Here is a 19,270-nt window from a genome sequence, read left to right as displayed (position 1 = left end):
AAATCCAAGCTTGTTGGAGATGTGAAAAACTGCATCAAAATAAAAATTAGCCCTTAGGTTAGAGAGGAAAGGATTGTCATCATGATTGTTTGTCAAAGCTTCTCAAACCAAAGGTTAAAACCAGATAGTGAGATAAGGCTGGTGTCTGCATAGAAACATTCTGCCTTGCTAGTTTTATGCTGTTGCTTTCGAGGAAAATTCAAAGACAGTTCTAATGGATGATAGAAAGAGGCCTTTTCATTTCACTTTTTCTCCTTGTTAGAATGAATCTTATCTTGGTGACAGGTTTATGACTGAATTTATCTAAGTGTTGTCTTTACCTGGCTTAGCATAGCAAACATTACATTGGGTTTTTCATGCAAATCTTGCTATGACAGTATTTAGGCCTCCACAGTAGCATTTAACAGCAGAGGGACAATGCTGAAGTTATTTTATCCCTTTTGGCCCCAGTGTCCCCGTCTGTAAAATGGAGCTAATAACTCTTTTTGTTTGTTTTGGGTTTTTTTGGAGGGGGCAGGGCCAGGCAATTGGGGTTAAGTGACTTACCCAAGGTCACACAGCTGGTCCATGTCAAGTGTCTGAGGTCAGATTTGAACTCAGGTCCTCTGGACTCCAGGGCTGGCACTCTACTCACTGCGCCACCTAGCTGCCCCAAGATAATAACCCTTGTGCCACCTACTTCTCAAGGCTGTTGTGGGGAAATCGTTTTGGGAACCTTAGAGTGTTAGAGAAAGTTGAACTAGTGTCATCATCATTGGTCCAGAGAATTCCAAGTCAGTGACTTCTCTGAAATCTCTACTTTTACAAGGTCACCTAGATCACTGAGAAGCTAAATGACTTGCCCAGAGTTACACAGCCAGTATAGATGAGACGTAGAATAGAAACACAATAAACACAAAGCTATGGGAGATGGGAGATGAGCAGCTGGGTGAATCAGGAATGGTCTTATGAATCCCCCAAGCTCTGTAAAGTCATAGGAGCTTTGGGTTTTCACTATGGCATCTTAGGTTCCTGAGGAGGCTCATTTAAAAGCTGTTATTTTTCTTTTTATTCTATGAGTGACAAGCTCTATTACTCCATTACTTAACTTGTAAGAATTGTTGGGGTTTTCTAGAGAACAGTTTGGATTACAAAACACAGTTTCCAGCCCCTTCCATAGTAACTAGAGGAGCATTCAAGAGTAGTTTGAAAACATCTCTCTTCTTGAATTCATTCAAACTGTTAAATAAGGTGCAAGGGAAAGACTGTGTTTTAAAAAATAATAAAATTAATTCTTGTATTATTCAGCGTCAGAAAGGGACTGTATTAAAGCCTTTGGAGTATCTGACTTAGATGCTGTGGTTATAGTATCTACTCTTTTTGAAAAAAAGTTACACAACTGTGGGAAATCTTAGTGATAATGCTGGTAAGAATGTAATACAAAACAAGCAAATGTAAAGTCCACCTACTCTAAAACACAGAATTCATAGGAAGACAGATTTTTTTTGTTTAATCCAAAAAAAAATCTTTCTAACTTTTCAGGTATGAGTTGAACTAGATGGCCACTGAGGATTCTTAAAATTCTGAAATTCTGTAGGGCTGAGGCTGTCCAATGAGGAACTATCCAAATGAAGGCTGTCCAAAAGAGGAACGCCAGCCTTGTAAGGTAGTGAGTTCACCATTAGTATAAATGTTTAGAGTCTGAATAACTATCAGAGCTGCTATAGAGGGGATTCCTTGGTTGGAAAGTTGGACCTCTCAGGTCCTTTCTGACTCCAAATTTTCATTTATGATTCTGTAAATGCAGTATTTTAAAAGATGACTTGAAATGTCCTTATTCTAAATTGTCTTCCAATATCAAATGATGTTAGTAATAATATATATATATATATATATATATATATATATATATATATACACATTTTTCTAGACTTCATTGATCTTAAGGATATATTGTAGGATTGTCTTACTTTTTTTTTAAGCTCCAGAGACTTAGTTGAGCACAGGTAGAAGGACAAGTAAGGTTAGGGGTGGTAAGAAGGAATGGTGGGGGGCAGAGTTTATGTGCTGTATTATCATCTTTAGTGGTTGTGGCCAAACTATGAAGAGAATTCCAATTGTCTTAACTATTATTCCAGAATACTTCTTCCTTGCTCCTTCCTGCCTCTCCTCCTCACAGCACTGCCATTAGATTCTTTAAAAGATGGCACGGAAAAAAATAGGTCTTATAAAAACACCGCAAAATGACTTGAGCTTGAAAGCCATAGCCCTCAAAAGGTGTGGCCTCCAAGTCAACTCAAGGCTACGTGGGTCTTTAGAGTCTAGATTCATTATATGGAATATGGGCCAACAACCTTTTTTAAAAAAAATTATTTGCAAAGGCAGTCATGCTGCCCTGTGGGTATTTTCTTCACTTTAGGCTAATTTCCTATTATTAGTAGATGTAGACAGCTAATGTTTCTGCTTTTTTTTCTGTTGCAAATAAGACATAGGAACGTACTATCACAAATCTGGTAGATATTTTGAGAGCCCAAGTCAACTTCCTACTTCTTCACCTTGATTTTTCACTCCTTTTTGCCCCCAAACTCCCCAATTTCAGGCAGAATTACGCTTAAATTATCCCAGATCAATGCTATACAACCCTGTTTCTAAAGAAAATTACATAGAGATTTCATAGTAATTTTTTCTTTAAATGATAAAAGGGTGTGTGTGTATGTGTATGTGTGTGTATGTGTTTAACATCCTTGGTAATCTCTTCCTGTGTATAAAAACCAGAATTCTATGGATATCTTTTACAATACCTATCCTAAATTTCTAATACTGTACCTTAAATCATTAGCTGGGAATAAAGGAGAGGAGCTTTCAAAATATAGAAGTGAGAAGCAGGATGGGGAAAGCCACCAATGCCATCCATAATCTTTATTTATCTTAAACACCCTTCTGAAACATTTAGTGGCTTAACCAAAATGGTCTACTGAAGGTTCTTTGTGTCAGCAGCTGGTTTATCTTGATTTGAGAAGGGTGAATTGTTTTACACACTTCTCATTTTATTCTGAAGAGCACGGGATGTTTAAAAACTTTCGAATTCCTATGTTTCTCTCTGTGGCACTCCTCCAAACCAAATGCCATCTAATGTCCATCTCTTGCCTTCTCATGGCATACTAAAAATTTTTTTTGCCACTGATTTTTTTAAAGGTGGCTCTTTAAAAAAAATTAGGGTTTTTTTGGTTATTATTATTCTTGGAAATATGTTCCACTTCTCTGCTTAATGATCAGTTTTCCTTGAGAAACTGATTGTAATTTTGATTGTATAACTTGGTATATGTCTTCTTGTGGCTTACAGATCATCTTCTTGTTGAATGAATCAGTGTGAGTGAATGACAAAGTATTTATTAAGTACTTACTATGTGCAACAAACCAGGGATATAAATAGAAAAAACAAAATACTCCCTTTTCTCAAGGAGTTCACATTCTAATGGGGAGAGGCAACATGTATAGGAGGATGCAGCTGCAAGCCAGATGGAAAGATACCATGGTTCCTAGCTTCAGTGGCAAAGCAGTTTAATTATAAAATGAATGAGTTGAATATTATTTTTCATGTTAGGATCACATGGATTTTATTGGCATACTATCAATTTAGATGACTCCATAAAGTGTTCTTGAATAATTTTCTAGAACACAGTATTTGATTTTTTTTCTTTTTCTAAATTTCCTGGGATGCCAGTATTCCTAATATTACTGTATATTGATGTTTCTTCCAGGTCTTTCATTTGTGCCTGCAAGGTTGCTAATTTCCTGATTAGAGAAAATTATTTTCTGAGTTTCCTATTCCCACCCCCTCTTTGTATTCCATCTCCATTTTTGGACATTTTGTTTCCCATTTAAGTAAACTTCTGTTGGCTATTTCTGTTTCTAAATTATATTTTCCATTTTGGTCATTTTCTCATTATTTCCTCTTGATTTTTCAAAACATCTTTTAATTCTAACTCTCATTCCTTCTATAGTTTTTAAATTTCCACAAGGTCTTCTTTTATTTGATGTGATTTTTTTAAAACCAATTTTAATGATTAAATTACTTAAATGTGTTCTCTATGTGAAGTTTTACTCAGGATACAATATGCTATTTCCCCATCTGCATTATTTCTGGTACTTTAACTATTTCAGCTTTTTAAAAAAGTATAAAAAATATATATCACTTTATTTGGGGAGAGGGGGACAAAATATTACCATGTTATGTGATTTTTTTAAAATTTTGCTGTTTTCTAAAATTTTTTAAAAATTTTCTGTAATTTTAGCACAATCTTTCAAGTCAGTAAGATCTGTGTTCAAATCTTGTCAGACATTTTCTACCTGTGAGACCCTGTGCAAATCAGCCTCTCCTAGTCTGTTTCCTCATATGTCAAATGGGGATAGTAAGAGCATCTACATCACATAGTTGCTATGAAGGATCAAATTAGATAATATACATAAAGTGCTTTGCAAACTTTAAAATGCTATATAAAGTTAGGGTTTTTTTTTAGGGGTATTGAGGTTAGGATTAAAAATAGTTTCTTTATAAGCTCCCTCTGCTATTTTTGAGGTCAGCTAGGTGGTACAGTGGATAGACGGCTGGGTCTGGAGTCAGGAAAACCTGAGGTCTAATCCAGGCTCAAGCATCTACTAGCTGTGTGACCCTGGGCAAGTCACTTAACCCTGTTTGCCTCAGTTTACTATATGAAGAAATGAGCTAGAGAAAGAAATAGCAAACTAGTACCTTTGCCAAGAAAATCCCAAATGGGGTCAGGAAGGATTGGACATACAACAACAATTTTGATTGGAAGTCCCCAGTCATCCATAAATGACCAATCCATGAACAGCAGCTGTTACATTTAGTAAACACTGATTAAGAACCTATTATGTGTAAGACACAACAAAATGAGAAATAATCCCTGCCAGCTAAGAGCTTGCATTTGCTGTGTCTAAAGTAAGCAAATACAAAGCAATTTGAGGAGGGCAGTCCTCAGTCAGCCCATCAACAGTCATTTCTGAGGGGCTTATTATGTGCCAGATACTGCACTCAATGCTTAAGATTTTTTTAAAAAAGGACAAAACCCCATTCTTAAGGAACTCATATTCTAATGAAAGAGACCACATGCAAACAACCATGTCAGTATGTATATACAGACTAAATGGGAGCTTATCCTAGAGGGAAGGCTGTAGCAGTAGAGAGAGGGATAGTGGAGGGGACAGGGACTCTTACAGAAGGTGGGATTTGAACTGAGGTGTAGCTGAAGAAGGAGAGTATTTCAGGTATGAAGAACATTCTATCTCTATCCAGAGGCACAGACTGGAGACGGGGCATCCCATGTGAGGTATAACCAGAAGGCCGCTTCAGCTGGATTGCAAAATGGCAGGAGGGGAGTGAAGTATTAAAAGAATGGAAAGGTAGCCAGTGAAGAAGTTTAAATGCCAGAGCATTTTAGTTTTGGAGGTAATAGGGAGCCTCTGTGGTTTATTGAGTGGGGGAGTAAAATACTTAGACTATCCTCTTGTAAAATCACTTAGGCAGCTGAATGGAGGCTGGGTTGGAGTAGCGAGAGAGATGCTGAGTATTTTGAGGAACATGAAGATTCTAAGATACAGAGATGAGGAAGGAAAGCTACCTCCCAGACATGGGGATAATCTATACAAAGACACAAGAAATGGGAAAGGGAATGCCAAGCTGGGAGTAGGGGCTGTAGTAAGGAAACCAGTTTGACTGGAATATAGAGAACATGAAAGGGAGTCATATGAAATAAGTCTGGGAAGGTGGGCTGGAACTAGAGCGGCATCTCTAGAGCCATGTTGAGGCTATGGAATGTCCACTGTGTGGCTTACACTGCCATCATCATTACTGATGTCCACATCTGACACTGGATCCACACAAATCTGAACTTCACTTAAGAAACAGAAAGGAAGTCTCCAAACTAGGAAAGCTCTGGTTCCAGGGGCCTAAAGTTCGGATGGGAACATGTGATTAAGAATATCCTATCTTAAGGGTATACACATGCGTGTGTGTGTGTGTGTGTGTGTATGTGTATGAAGATTTTATGTATATATACATATATATGGAGACTATATATAAGGAGTTTATATATAATCGAGATTTTATATATATATTTATATATATAGATATTTATATATATGGAGATTATATATAATGGAGATTGTGTGTGGGTGTGTGTGTGGGTGTATGTATATACAGAGAGAGAGAGAATCTCTAAGGTGGCTGGAATTCAAATGACACAGGATCTAATTAGATCAGGTTTCAACGTTTTAAATCTCAGTGGGAACAGGTCTAAGTGCTGCATTTTAAATGCAATTCAGATGCTGGATTAATTATTTTATGATTGTTGTTCATATTGAAGAGAATGAATGTCTTTTGTTTATTGCTTTAAGGTTTGCATCGTGATTTAAAGGTTACATGATTGGAGATGGCTCAGTTTGGCCTAGAGATGGCAGAGGGTTCCTATTATACCCATAACATTAAAGCTGGCAAGGGATCCTGGAAACCATCAAGTTATCCCTCCTCATTTTTCAGATGAGGAACTAAGGCCCAGAGAATGATAATCGCAAAGTGAAACAAACAGTGACAGTCAGCATTTGACCTTTAGTGCCCATGTAACCTTAGAGGAGTTGCTTAATGCCTTGGGTCTCAATTTCATTTGCAAAATCAAAGTGTTAGACTACATTAGGCCATCTTAACTGGGGTTCTCTGAGTTTGAATGGGAAAAAATACATCTTTACTTTCACTAAAATGTAATTGAAATTTAACATTTCCTCCAATTATAAATTAAAAAAGAAAAATAAAACAATTTCGAGGAGTCTATAGGCTTTCCTAGACTGCTACCAAAGGAGTTCATGATACAAAAAAGGTGGTGGACCCCTGGATTGGATGATCTTTGAGGTCCCTTCAGCTCTAGATCTATGATTTTATGAACTTCAATTCCTAGGCTTTGTCCCACGGTACCATGCCAGCTACTTCCTCCAGATTTATAGCTATTTGTCCCTGATCTCTGGTCCTATCACTTCCTAGCAAAACCCGTAGCTTTGATTATACGGACCTTTGTCAGCATGTCTTTCCAGCGGCAATGCATGGCTGTGTGAGTGTAATGGTAATTTAAATTTGAACATCTTCCCATCCATTGATAGGCCCATGTGACCTGCTTTTATCACAGGAAGCCTAAGTCACATGTGGTTGGAGGAGCTTGCTGAAGGAGAGGAACAGGAAAGGGTGGAGCAGGAGATGCTGAGAGCAGTTAGAGCTGAGGAAGAGGGCAGACCCAGGCATGCTAGCTATGCTGTGGGTGTGTTTGTGGGAAGGCCCCAGCCAGGTTGGGGGAGACTATGGGATGGCGATGCTCTCTGCTGTGATATTATGCATTAACCTCTATGCTACTTGGATAGATTGGACTTACTGGTTTGGGGATTGGGTTTTCTGGTGTTTGAATAAATGTTTTGCTTCTCTCTTCAGTGTGGAGAGTCTGTCATATTTTGTGATTCAGAGCCATTCCGGCATACTCATAACAATCACAACCATTGTGAATATTGCCTTGGTGACATAGTGAGCTGGCCTAGAAGGAAAGCTGAGCACCACAGAGTCAATGCTTTCCAAATGTGCTGCTGGATAAGACTTTTGAGAGTCCCTTGGACAGCAAGGAGATCAAATCGGTCACTACTTTAAGAAATTATTTCAGGCCATTCGCTGAGAGGTCAAATACTGAAGATGAAGTTTAAATACTTTGGTCATATAACGAGAAGACAAGACTCATTGAAATAGACCTTGATGTTGGAAAAGAGTGAAGGCAAAAGGAAAAGGGGTTGGCAGAGGATGAGATAGAGGGATAGTGTCATGGAAACACTGAAGATGAACTTGGACAGAGTTCAAGAGATAGTGGAGGATAGAAGGACCTAGTGTGTTATGATCCATGGAGTCACAAAGTGTTGGACGCAACTGAACAGCAACAGTCCCTGATCTTTTACTTCTCTGTACTTGACTTCTCCTTCTGGAGAAGAGATTTTGATTATGAATCACTTTTCTTTTATATTGATATGTGCTCAGAGACACTTCTCCTCATGTGCATTCTCCTTATTACTAGTGAGATAGGACAGTGGAAAATTTTAAACCAATAAAATAAACTCTAATTAACCGACCTCATTGGACAGTGAGTTTCACTAAATATTTTTGATTTTTCATTAATTGTGACAGTGTTCTATGTATAGAACACAATTTGAAAATAAAGAATGAAAAATGTGTAAGTTTGACCTTTTTGTTGGTCAGTTAAACCTATAATTATTTTTTTAAACTTATAATTATTAAAATAATTATGTCAAGAAAGCTTATTATTATCACTCGTTTTATTGTTTTATTTTCAAACAGATTTTAATCTAGCTACTTTTACTGAACTATTCCTAACTGACTTTCACGTGTCCCATCCAATCTTGTGGTTCATTTTACTCACCTCCCAAGAACTGGGTTCAAATATTGCCTTTGATGCTTACTACCATGTGACCTTATGCAAGTCAGTTGACCTCCCTATGTCTCAGTTTCCTTATCTATAAAATGAGAGTATTGGATCAGGTGACCTCTGAGGGCCCTTCTAGCTCTGGACCTATGACCTTGTCATCCTTGGGAGCATATCATGGTTTTGCCAGTGACTCACTAGCATGGCACCTTAAACAGTCTTAACTTTCTAAGATACTTGACCAGGCCACAGAGCTTTAAAATAACAACAATTAAAAACAACTTCCTCTTGGTACAAGGATTTCCTCCTACTGGACATATGAGTCTTCTACATTATAGGAATACTTGTTACCATGTGGGAAAGAAATGAGTATTCAGTGAATGCTTTGGAAGAGGTTTTCAGACCTTGTTGAGCTGTGGTTATTAGGTCTGCAATAATTGGTTAAATAGATGATTTCATTTCACCCACAATATTTTGGAATGTTGCGCTAATCCCTTTTACAGTGAGAACAGGTCAGGTAGGTGGGTAACTTGGAGAGTAGTCACCATTCCATGGCAACAAACACCAACCATTACTCACTGCTGATACATTGTTACATCAGTTAAAAAAAAAAGATAAACAAAGGGCATAGTCTACACCAGTCATTCTGCACATGGGTGTCTATCCCCAGAGGTCAATGGCAGTTGTTTATTTAGATCAAGGGCAGTCTGGTCTGAAGAGAGAGGAGATAACAAGTAACTGAAGGTTTCTTTACATTGTGTGGATTAAAAAAAAATAGAAAGGAAAAATATGCATTATCCTTAGCCCCAAATGACCATCTGGTTTAAAACAACAAAACTTTCTTTCAACTGTGCTTATACTGTATATTTTCCATTTTTAATGTATTTTTCCACTCCCTCTCTTGAAAGTCAGGGTGGAAGACCCCTTTGAAGTCTGGTACTCTCCAGGCTTGACCCCAAATGTCCTTCATGAAGCAGTGAACTCATTTGGGCGTGGGTGATTACATGACTGTTTAGAGACAATGTAGCTACCTTTTCAAGCATGTGCCTTCCACGCACATAGTAAATGCTCAATAAATGTCTGTGCATTGGAACTGAAGAATACACTGAGCCTTCGATTTCATCAGTCTAGTGAGCCCTGGGTAAGGAGCTCCTTCCAGTAAGGATCAGTATCTGTTCTGAGGTGCCTCAGAATGATTCCTTGCTCAGAATCACACAGTCTCTGTTAAAAGTAAGGTTCGAACACAGTGTTCAGTCTCTCCGTCCACCATGCCACAATGCCCCTCAGCATTTAATTACAGGCAAATAAAAAGAAGACCCATGACCAAAATATTCTCATACTCTAGCATGATGGCTTTTTTGATGTTAAAAATAATTTGTGTGTATATATGTGCACCCCATACTTGATTTCTTATTTCTTGTTTTCTTTAAGCCTTGCAATAGTCTAGACTATGTATTATCTAACTCTGGTACTTGCTATAAAACTTACTGTTCAATTAGCTGTATTGATTAAATTCCTTTTTACTATAGGGTTTATTTGATTGGTTTAAAAAATGAACCCAGTTGCATTAGAAAATGCCCCAGTCACTGCCTCTGTGGTCCCAATTAAGTGTGGTAACAGCCTCTCCTCCCCTTTCTACCCACTCCACCCCCTCTCCTCCATCCTCTGCCTGGGGAGGCACGGGGGAGACACTGCATCTGTTCTGTACTGGGAAAGGGGTAGAGGAGAAAGAGTTATTCTATTGTGTTAAGGAAGATTAGAGTAACTGTTAAAATGTAAATTATATGACCTCTGTAGACAAGACAAAACCATCGTCGGTTATCTTCAGGTGTGTAGACTTCTCTGGGAGGAATAAAGAGCTAGAAGGGAAGTCATTCAGGCCAACTCCCTCTTTCGGACTGATGATGAACTGGAGGCCAGAACAGGAAAGTGACTTGTTTAGGGTTCTAGACCTAGTGACAAAAAGATTCTAGCACAGATCCTTTGACTTGAAATCCAGGGCTCCTTCCTCTCTACCATGTGTACAGTTGCCACCTGCTTTATTGAGGAGGTGAACAACAGCTCCTATAGGTCAACAGCTGTGCATAAGCTATCCACAGTGGCTTAAACAAGATGAACTGGTTAAGTGGGTAATACCAATTCCACCCCCTAGGGACTCCACTTTAGAATCTCTAGCTTCCTTCAAAATACAGCTCAAATGCAGTATTACCCCACAGTAGTACCTTTTTCTGATATCTCCTAGTTCTCTGAACTTTTTCCCTCCTGAAATTACTATAGGATTTTATATTTAGAGATGGATGGGATCTCAGAAGTCATTTAGACCAACGCTGTCATTTTACAGGTGAAGAAACTGAGGCCCAGAGAGGTCAAGGTCATATGGGTAATAATTGTTGGAGGCAGGATTTTAACCTAGATCTTCTGACTTATATTTTTCCACAGTTATAGTAACAGTATTTTCCTTAATACTTATGTGTATGTTATATCTGTGTATCAATCAAAAAGCATTTATTGAATCCCTACTCAGCCAGGTACTGTACTTGGGACTGGGTATACAACTGCAACTAATAGAACATTCCCTCCTCTCAAGAGGCTTACATTCTAATTTTTAGTAGAATGTTAGCTCCTGGGGCCTGTGACTGGTGTGTCATTTGTCTTTGTATACAATTATTAAATAAGTATTTGTTGAGTTCAATTTATTTGAAAAAACGGATTCTCCATTGACTCACTCCAAATGGATCTCCACTAACCACCTGTGAATAAGAATGAAACCACACAGTTTGGCCGCTAAGTGTCCTTTTTTTATCCCCCAAGGCCAAGCTCAAGAGTTAATGGGAAATAGCTGAATCCCAGTGTATGGCTTGTCCATAGTCCAGCAAATACAAAAGCTGTTTTGGAAAGATATGTGCAGTGGCCCAGATCAGGCCTTCAATGGCTGACCTCACTTTATCTGCACTGACACAATTTGTTCTGTCATTATAGATAATAAAGAAATACTTTGTCCTCCCATGGTACCATTCTTCCAAAAAGCAATTTACAAGCACAGCAGTATTATCTCTGTAGCTCTTGCCACGTTCCTCAGAGGTAGGTGGCAAATTCCTTTTCTTTCCAACACAGCAAAGGGGAAGACTTGAGGAGGTGAATGGATTCCTTGCAGGTCACAACAGTGGGCTTTATGAAAAAAAAAAAAAAGAAGAAGAAGAGACCAGGCTTTCTGACTGTGTTTGTTGCTTTCCTCCTGTGGGAGCAACCAAGAGGATTCCATGATTCCTGCTCCCCACCTCCTCCTACCCCCCCAGGCCCTACAATATTCTGCTCTCCATTACTCCCCAACTGTCAGTCATTGCTCAGCTCCTGTTTGCTCAAGGCTTTGGAGGAGGGAGTTGCAGGCCCAGGAGAAAGAGGAAGCAGTGTTGCCACATTCATTTTGCCTGCATATTGATGGTCCTATCCACACCCACAAGCTGTTTTGAATTTGTAGTCTAGATTCCTGTGTCCTTTTCCCCTGGTTTTAAAGTTAACCTCTTCTTGAATTTAAAGTGTTAAATTTAATAGAGATTGATTGTCTTCTTGGCTCCAAGACCAGTTCTCTATTCACTGTGTGACACTGCCTTTCATGTGTCACATTCTACAGGGTGTTCCTAAAGTCTGGACACATAGGCAAAAAATGCATATTTTCAAGAAATGAAATGATTGAAATTTTCAACATTTTATTTAATTGGAATATTAACAAGTAACATCTTCAATATGACTTCCATCATTTGTGATGCAAAGGTTGATGCACTTTTTGCAAGATTCACATGAATTTGATTGCAATAACTCAACTCCATATTGCCGTCAATTTTAGCGCATTCACTCTTGGAATATGAATATGAAATCACATGATGTTATTTGAAGTTGAAGATTTTATTTGTTAATATTCCAATTAAATAAAATGTTGTTGAAAATTTCAGTCATTTCATTTCTTGAAAATATGTATTTTTTCCTATGTGTCCAGACTTTAGGAATACCCCGTAGATTAAAGTAAGACCTTGCTAAGACAAAAGGTGGAAATCACTAAGAAGTAGCTTGGAAATTTCCCAGGGTTCACAACTATTTTTATTTAACCTTCAGATTATTTTTTATAAATCCCTCTCTAAACCTGTTGCAGCCTCACTTGCTCTGTCTGTTAAAATTATTGACCCTGCTGCTTCCTCTTCACCACCACTCCCTTGTATCTCACTTCTTCCTGTCCTCTTGAGCAAAATTGTGGTACGGGGCACAGAAAGTTCAGCAAACTTGACTCTGGGCCCCTCTATATTCTGTCCTTCAGACTATTGGGTATTTTGGAATTTTGGTCACTGACCAGGATTTGTGGTGAATTTCCAAATAGCTAATTTTTTGTTAATATATCATTTAGGATGTGTGGGTGGGGTAGAGGAGGGAGATAGATTGAGATATGAAAGTCCATGCTTCCTTTGGTTTATAGATTAACTTTATTACATGTTTGGGGGCCATAACACTAGAGTGTCCTTGACTGTTTCTATGTATGGGTGGAGAATGGGACACCTAACGGTGATGGTTTGATGGGCACAAAAAGGGCACTATTTTGGTGCCTAAAATTTCCACCTTTATTTACACTAGTTCAGTTCCTTTCAATGCAATAAACATTTCTTAAGTACCTACTCTGTGCATCACCACCAGAGAATGGTACTTATCATGGAACCTGATCATTGTAAATTAACTACTTGGTGATAAAAAGTTCTAGCTCTGGAGTCAAAGGACCTGCATTCAAATTCCACCTCCAATGTTTACCAACTCTGTGATCTTGGGTAAGTTATACTTAACTTCCAAGGGTCTCAGTTTTCTCACCTGTCAAATAAAATGGGCTCTGATATCCCTTCCAACTTACGATCAATGAACATAAGGAAGACCCATAAAAATGGAATTCTTCCAAGTTTTACCCAAGCCTGGCCCTTCTAGGCAGATGTCTAAGCAGGTGATTATGAATGGTACAGAGCATCTAGTGGCTTTGAATGAGTTCAGCTTGCCAGTCTTGGACAAACTACATACCGAAGAGTGCTGGAAAAATAACAAATTAAAAAACAACTAACAAAGATGCAGAGTGACCCTTAGGGTTCTTTGAAAGATCTCTGAAAAAACATAATAATAGTTAACATTCATCAAGCACTTTAAGGTTTTGAAAAGCACTTTCCATATGTTAACTCATTTCATTCTCACACCAACCGACTGAGATAGGTGCTAAAATCAGAAAACTGAGGGACAGGAGAAGTCAGGTGGCTTGCTCAGGGTCACAAAACTAGGGAGAATCAGGATTTCAACTCAGGTCTTACTCCAAGTCCTGTGCTCTATCCACTGTGCCACCTAGCCTGAAGATGGGAGCAATACCAGAAGACAGGTAAACGTCTCAGTTTTTGAAAAAGGAAGATTAAAGAAGTCTTCAAATTTTAGATGGTTCTAGACAAAGGTAATTTCCATTGTTACCCCATTATCCCCACCTCATGGCTACTAGCCTGGCAATCAGGGACTAATATGGATACAATGTGCCTGAATTTTAGCAAGATCTTGAAAAAAAGTCTCATGTGGGCTGAATGAGAATACAGTTGGATAGACTTAGAGCCGAACAAAGGACCTGGCTAATGATTAATGGATGATGCTAGTCTGGAGAGAGGTGTCAGGGATTTGCCCTTGGCCTTATTCTGTTCATCATTTTTGCTAATGACTTGGACAGAGACATAGCTCTGATCTTCCAATTTGCCTTGTATATAAATTACATGTCCATAGTAGTTTGCATGTTGTTCTCCTCATTAGAATATGAATTCCTTGAGGGCGGAGATCCTGTTTTTGTTTTTCTTTCTTAGCATAGTTCCTGGCCCATAGCAATCTCTTAGGAGTCATGAGTGACATCCTCCAGGGTTTAAACCACTACCAAGTGCAAGAGGGAACAAACTTTCTTCTTGGCCTGAGAAGGTATAGGAAACCATAAGCCATGGGTTAAAGTAGTAGAGAGGCAAATATAGGTTTAGAAAAATTTCCTTATAATTTGAGCTATCCAAATATGGAATGGGCTGCTTGTGGGCAGTGGCTTCCTTCATATGGGAGGTCACATGAGGCTAGATAATCACTTGTGGAGGATGTTGACAATGGGATTCCAGTTCAGATACAGGGTGGATTCTACGGCCTTGAAGCCCTTTCCAGCTTTGGCCCAGAATTCTGTGATTCACTACCTGGTTATGATATTTTTGTTTACAATATTACACAGAGACATACTGCTATTATTCCAGTTGCCCTTACTTCCTTGTACCTTTAAACCTGCTGTGCATAGCTATGATATCACTCATGACTACTAATGCTGTTTCTTTGTCTTTGACTTGATGGTCCTGTGGAACATTCCCTGGCATGCTTGGTGGTGGGTAGTGGAGAGGGAAGGCAGGTGGAAGGGTTTCATCAGAGCCTGGCTGTAGAAGGTACTTGTCTCTACTGATTCAGAGGTCAGTCACAGAGGCAAAATTCCTTCCTGGTTCTCTTCTTGATGAGCTGTGATGTCACATATGGTAATTGAGTTGTTTCTTTTCTATATCTAAGAAACACAAAATTAACAGTTTTACATGGTTCACCAGATTGGCTGCAGGGTGTTGCATTTTTTGACCTAACACACCATTTTCTAAGTTGTGGAAGAGTTATGACCTATGCAAGAGGAGGGCAGGGCCTACTGAGGAGAGCATATCTTTTTGTTTATGGTGTCTATGTGAGTATTGGTAGTATGGACTTAGGTACTACTCCCCATCCTGCCCAAAAAAAATAATAATACAAATTGATAAACCAATTAAACCTAAGTACACACTACCGATACTCACATGGACACCATAAACAAAAAGATATTTTAAAGTTATTGGATGGTGAAAAGTACATAATAGCAAACCATAAATTCACTGTGAGCTAATGTGGTTTGGATGGAATTTGAATGAAAACTTAGACATAATTTCAAAGCAGGTACAAAGAAATATAAGGGTATATGTACAGATGGAAATAAATTGTAGTTATATAGCTTATGAACTCTTGACTGAATTAATCATTTCAGTAATTAATTTAGCGAACAAATATGCCATGTCTAAGCTCTCCCAATGCCAGTTTCCTCTTGGGAGTCAACATGCATGTGCCTAGATTTCAAATATGGCCTCTGTTCAAGTAAGCTTATTAGTTCTGAGACCATGGGCAAGTCATCTAGTCTCTATGCTCATCTGTCAAATAAAAGGGTTGGACTTGAAATTCCTTCCAGCTCTAGATCTAGGAGCCTATAAATTCACTTCAATTCTCTGAGCCTCAGTTTTCTCATCTGTTAGATGAGGGACAGTAATACAGTAATACTTTAATTCTCTGAGCCTCAGTTTTCTCATTTGTTAGATGAGGGACAGAGGGTCATTGGGGGCTCAAATGTGATATTAATGTACATGTTAGGAGAAGTTGGGACCGGGTCAGGACCCTATTAATTTAAGTTTAATGTAAGGACAAAATGATACATTGATTCAACAGTTAGCAAAAGGAGGTTTGTTTACTTGACTGTGGCACAGACAGGAGATTCAAGAAGGATACTTCAGCACTTTGTTTGGTTAAATGGACCCAACTCAATTACCCTATGAAAACAGGTCTGGTCAGCAGGAGAGGGTATAGTGACTTCTATGATCCTGGGATATCTGCTAAGTCTGAAGGGCCTGGAATTCATGTGAGTGCATCCTTTTATGCCTTTATGTGACCAGGAAACCATGAGCAGAGGTTATTAGGAAGCTGGCCAAGGCGCAACTTGAGCCTTGCCCCCTTTCCTTCTTCATGACCCAACAAGAGATAGAGAGCATTACAAAATGCAAAATGGATAATTTTGATTATGTTAAATTGAAATGTTTTGTACAAAAAAAACTTTGTTGCCTTTTAAGCAAAAACTAGCCTAATCCTCATGTTGATAAGGGAACAGGAGCAGGGTGGTGGTGGTGGTGGAAAGAACCCTGGGTGATCTTGGTCCTATCACGGTATGGAAAGTGCTATTGAGGATGGCAGTTATTATTATCTGTGAAATGGTAACAGTAATACATGCACTTCCCACGTCTCGGGGTTGTTTGGAGGAAAGTGCATTGTAAATAATAAAGCACCATAGAAAAGTGAGCTATTATCACAGATAATCTTAGCAATGAATCATTTCTATCATGAGATATATATGCATATTTGCACATTAAAGTACTCCCAAAGGAAAGATACTAATAACCATAGCAATCACCATTCCAAGAAACAGAGCTTCAAAAAGTAAAGAATGAAGTCCTGAAGTCCATCAAGCGGACACATTGGGTCTGCACTCCCCAACTAATCATCCCTAATACTACAAAATTAGGGAGTGGATCAGAGAAATCCCATCTGCTTGCCCAGCTGCTTCTGGAATGTATGTGCTTTCTTCAAGCCCCCTAAACCAGAGGGCCCTTTTCTGGAATCCAGCAAGTCTGCAAATAAAATCAAGAGGTCCCAGTACAGTGGGAGCATTGATGAGAGGATATAAAACCCCGGGCTATGACAAATAGCAGAAGCATTAAATAAGTGAAAATTGCCTTCCCAAAGAAGGCAATTAGAAGATTAAAAGCAGGAGCCACAATCGCCTGAAGCCATTAGCACAATTCTGACCCCAAGGAGTCTTTTATGCCTGTATTTCAGGGAGGAATGACCTCTCGTTGGATGAACTTTTGGTCCTCATATGTGGAACTAACATCCCTCAGTTCAGAAGTTGTGTTTGGGGTTGGGAAATGAGTCTCTGGATGAAAGTCAGTTCTATAAGGCAGACTGTAGTTCATGAAACATGGTCACCCACAAAGAAAGAAATTCCAGTCCTATAGTGGTTCACTGGGAGACTCTTGAAAAGTCTTGATCATTCAGGTGAAATCATATCCTCACAGTTCTGTACTTTGCTTTGTACCTCTTGGATGTACCGTGTATCATAACTATCTGTATTGGTACCTTATTCCCCTGACAAAGGATTAGCTGTATGAAGGCAGAGACCGTGCCTTATCTAACCTGTATTTTCAGTGCTCAGAACACACATGGGCACTTAATAACTGTTGGCTCTTGTTGATGTGGAAGAGAAGTGGAAGGATTAATGTTTGCTATAATTGTAGTGTAAGGCAGTCAAGATAGATAGCAAGATGAAGTAATTTTCTGGAGAGTTTTGAGTCCTCAGATACAATCTTGGGTTTAAAATATTAGAAGTATAGGATTAGAAGGGAACAGAGATTGAATTTGTTAGGTTCTTTTCTTTCTCCTAAGTAGGAATTTTTTTCTGAAGCATTATTAAGTAATAATAATGATAATAGTGTGTAGAATGAAAAATATAAAGATAATAGCAAAGATTTAGACTTGTCCTCGGACAGTTTCTATTTGAATTCCATTGAAAAAGATAAAATAATAATTATATTCAAATTTTATAGTGCACTATAGTTTACAATGCTTTTCTTAAAATTTATTTCCTTAAAAAAATGGCTTTTTGAAAAATTGCTGTCGTTTCTCAGTAATCATCATCCACCCAATAGAGCTTCCCCTTATAAAAAAAAAGAACTTTGTGTTGTGGAGTTGTTTCAGACTCTCTGTAACCACATTTTGGGTTTTCTTGACAAAGATACTAGAGTAGTTTGCCGTTTCCTTCTCCAGCTCATTTTACAAGATGGGGAAAGTGAGGCAAACAGGGTTAAGTGACTTGTTCAGGGTTACACAGCTAATAAGTATCTGAGATCAGATTTAAATTCAGGTCCTCCTGATTTCAGGGTCAGTGTTCCATCCACTGCACCACCTAGTTGCCCTATAACAAAGAAATACAATTAGACAAAACAAAGCAACACATTGACCATGCCTGATAGCATAGGCTTATGTACCAATAGTTCACTACCCATCTACCAAGAGAAAAGATATTTATTTCATTTTTAGTCCTATGGAGTCAAGATGGGTCATTGTGCCTGCTCTGAATTCTGAGGTCTTTTAGTGTAGTTTACATGTCTTTTCCTCTCAACACTCCCTATGCAGTTTCTAGAACAAACATTATTAGTTCAGACTTAAAGATGAGCAAACTTATTCTCAGAGAGGTGAAATAAATGAAAGAAGGATGCATCCATTAAGCACTTAATATGTTCAAAGCACTGTGCTAAGTGTTGGGATACAAATAGAAAAGCAAGACAGTCCCTGATCTCAAGGAGCTCACACTCAAATGGGAGAGGCAAGAAGTATGGAAAGTTTCAGTGATGAGTCAGATGGAGAAGTCACATGATACTTAAGGAGCAGCCGCAAAGCACATATCATGCCTCTTCTTAGTGCTGTGTCCACTGACAAAATCACATCAGTTTCTGATGGTTCCAAGCACTTTGGTGGCAAGAATTTTCTTTTCTGAGTCTTCAGTCTCTGCAGGAATAGTTTCCAGGCTGCATCTCCAAAGGGGTCCTTTGCCGAATGATGGCTGAGGACACTGGGTTCTTGGGTATGGGTCCTGGGTCATCTGCATCAGAGTCAGAGGCGACATGATCATTTATTATTGTTCCTCCTCCTCCTCCTTTTCCTCCTCCTCCTCTACTACTACCACTATCATCCCCCCCCCCCCACTACTACTCTTACTTAATACTGCCAGTAGTATTAAATCGCTTGCTTCAAGTCAAATAGCCAATAAGTGGCAGAACCAGGATTCATATTCATATTCTACTGGACCATACTGATAGCTAAAGTTAAAAAATAAATCCTTACTTAGACTTAAACATACTTTGATTAATACTATCTATGTGATATCAACAAGTTAA

Source organism: Trichosurus vulpecula, chromosome 4 (assembly GCF_011100635.1).
Source record: "Trichosurus vulpecula isolate mTriVul1 chromosome 4, mTriVul1.pri, whole genome shotgun sequence".
NCBI lineage: Eukaryota > Metazoa > Chordata > Mammalia > Diprotodontia > Phalangeridae > Trichosurus > Trichosurus vulpecula.
Note: the sequence above shows the minus strand (reverse complement) of the source record.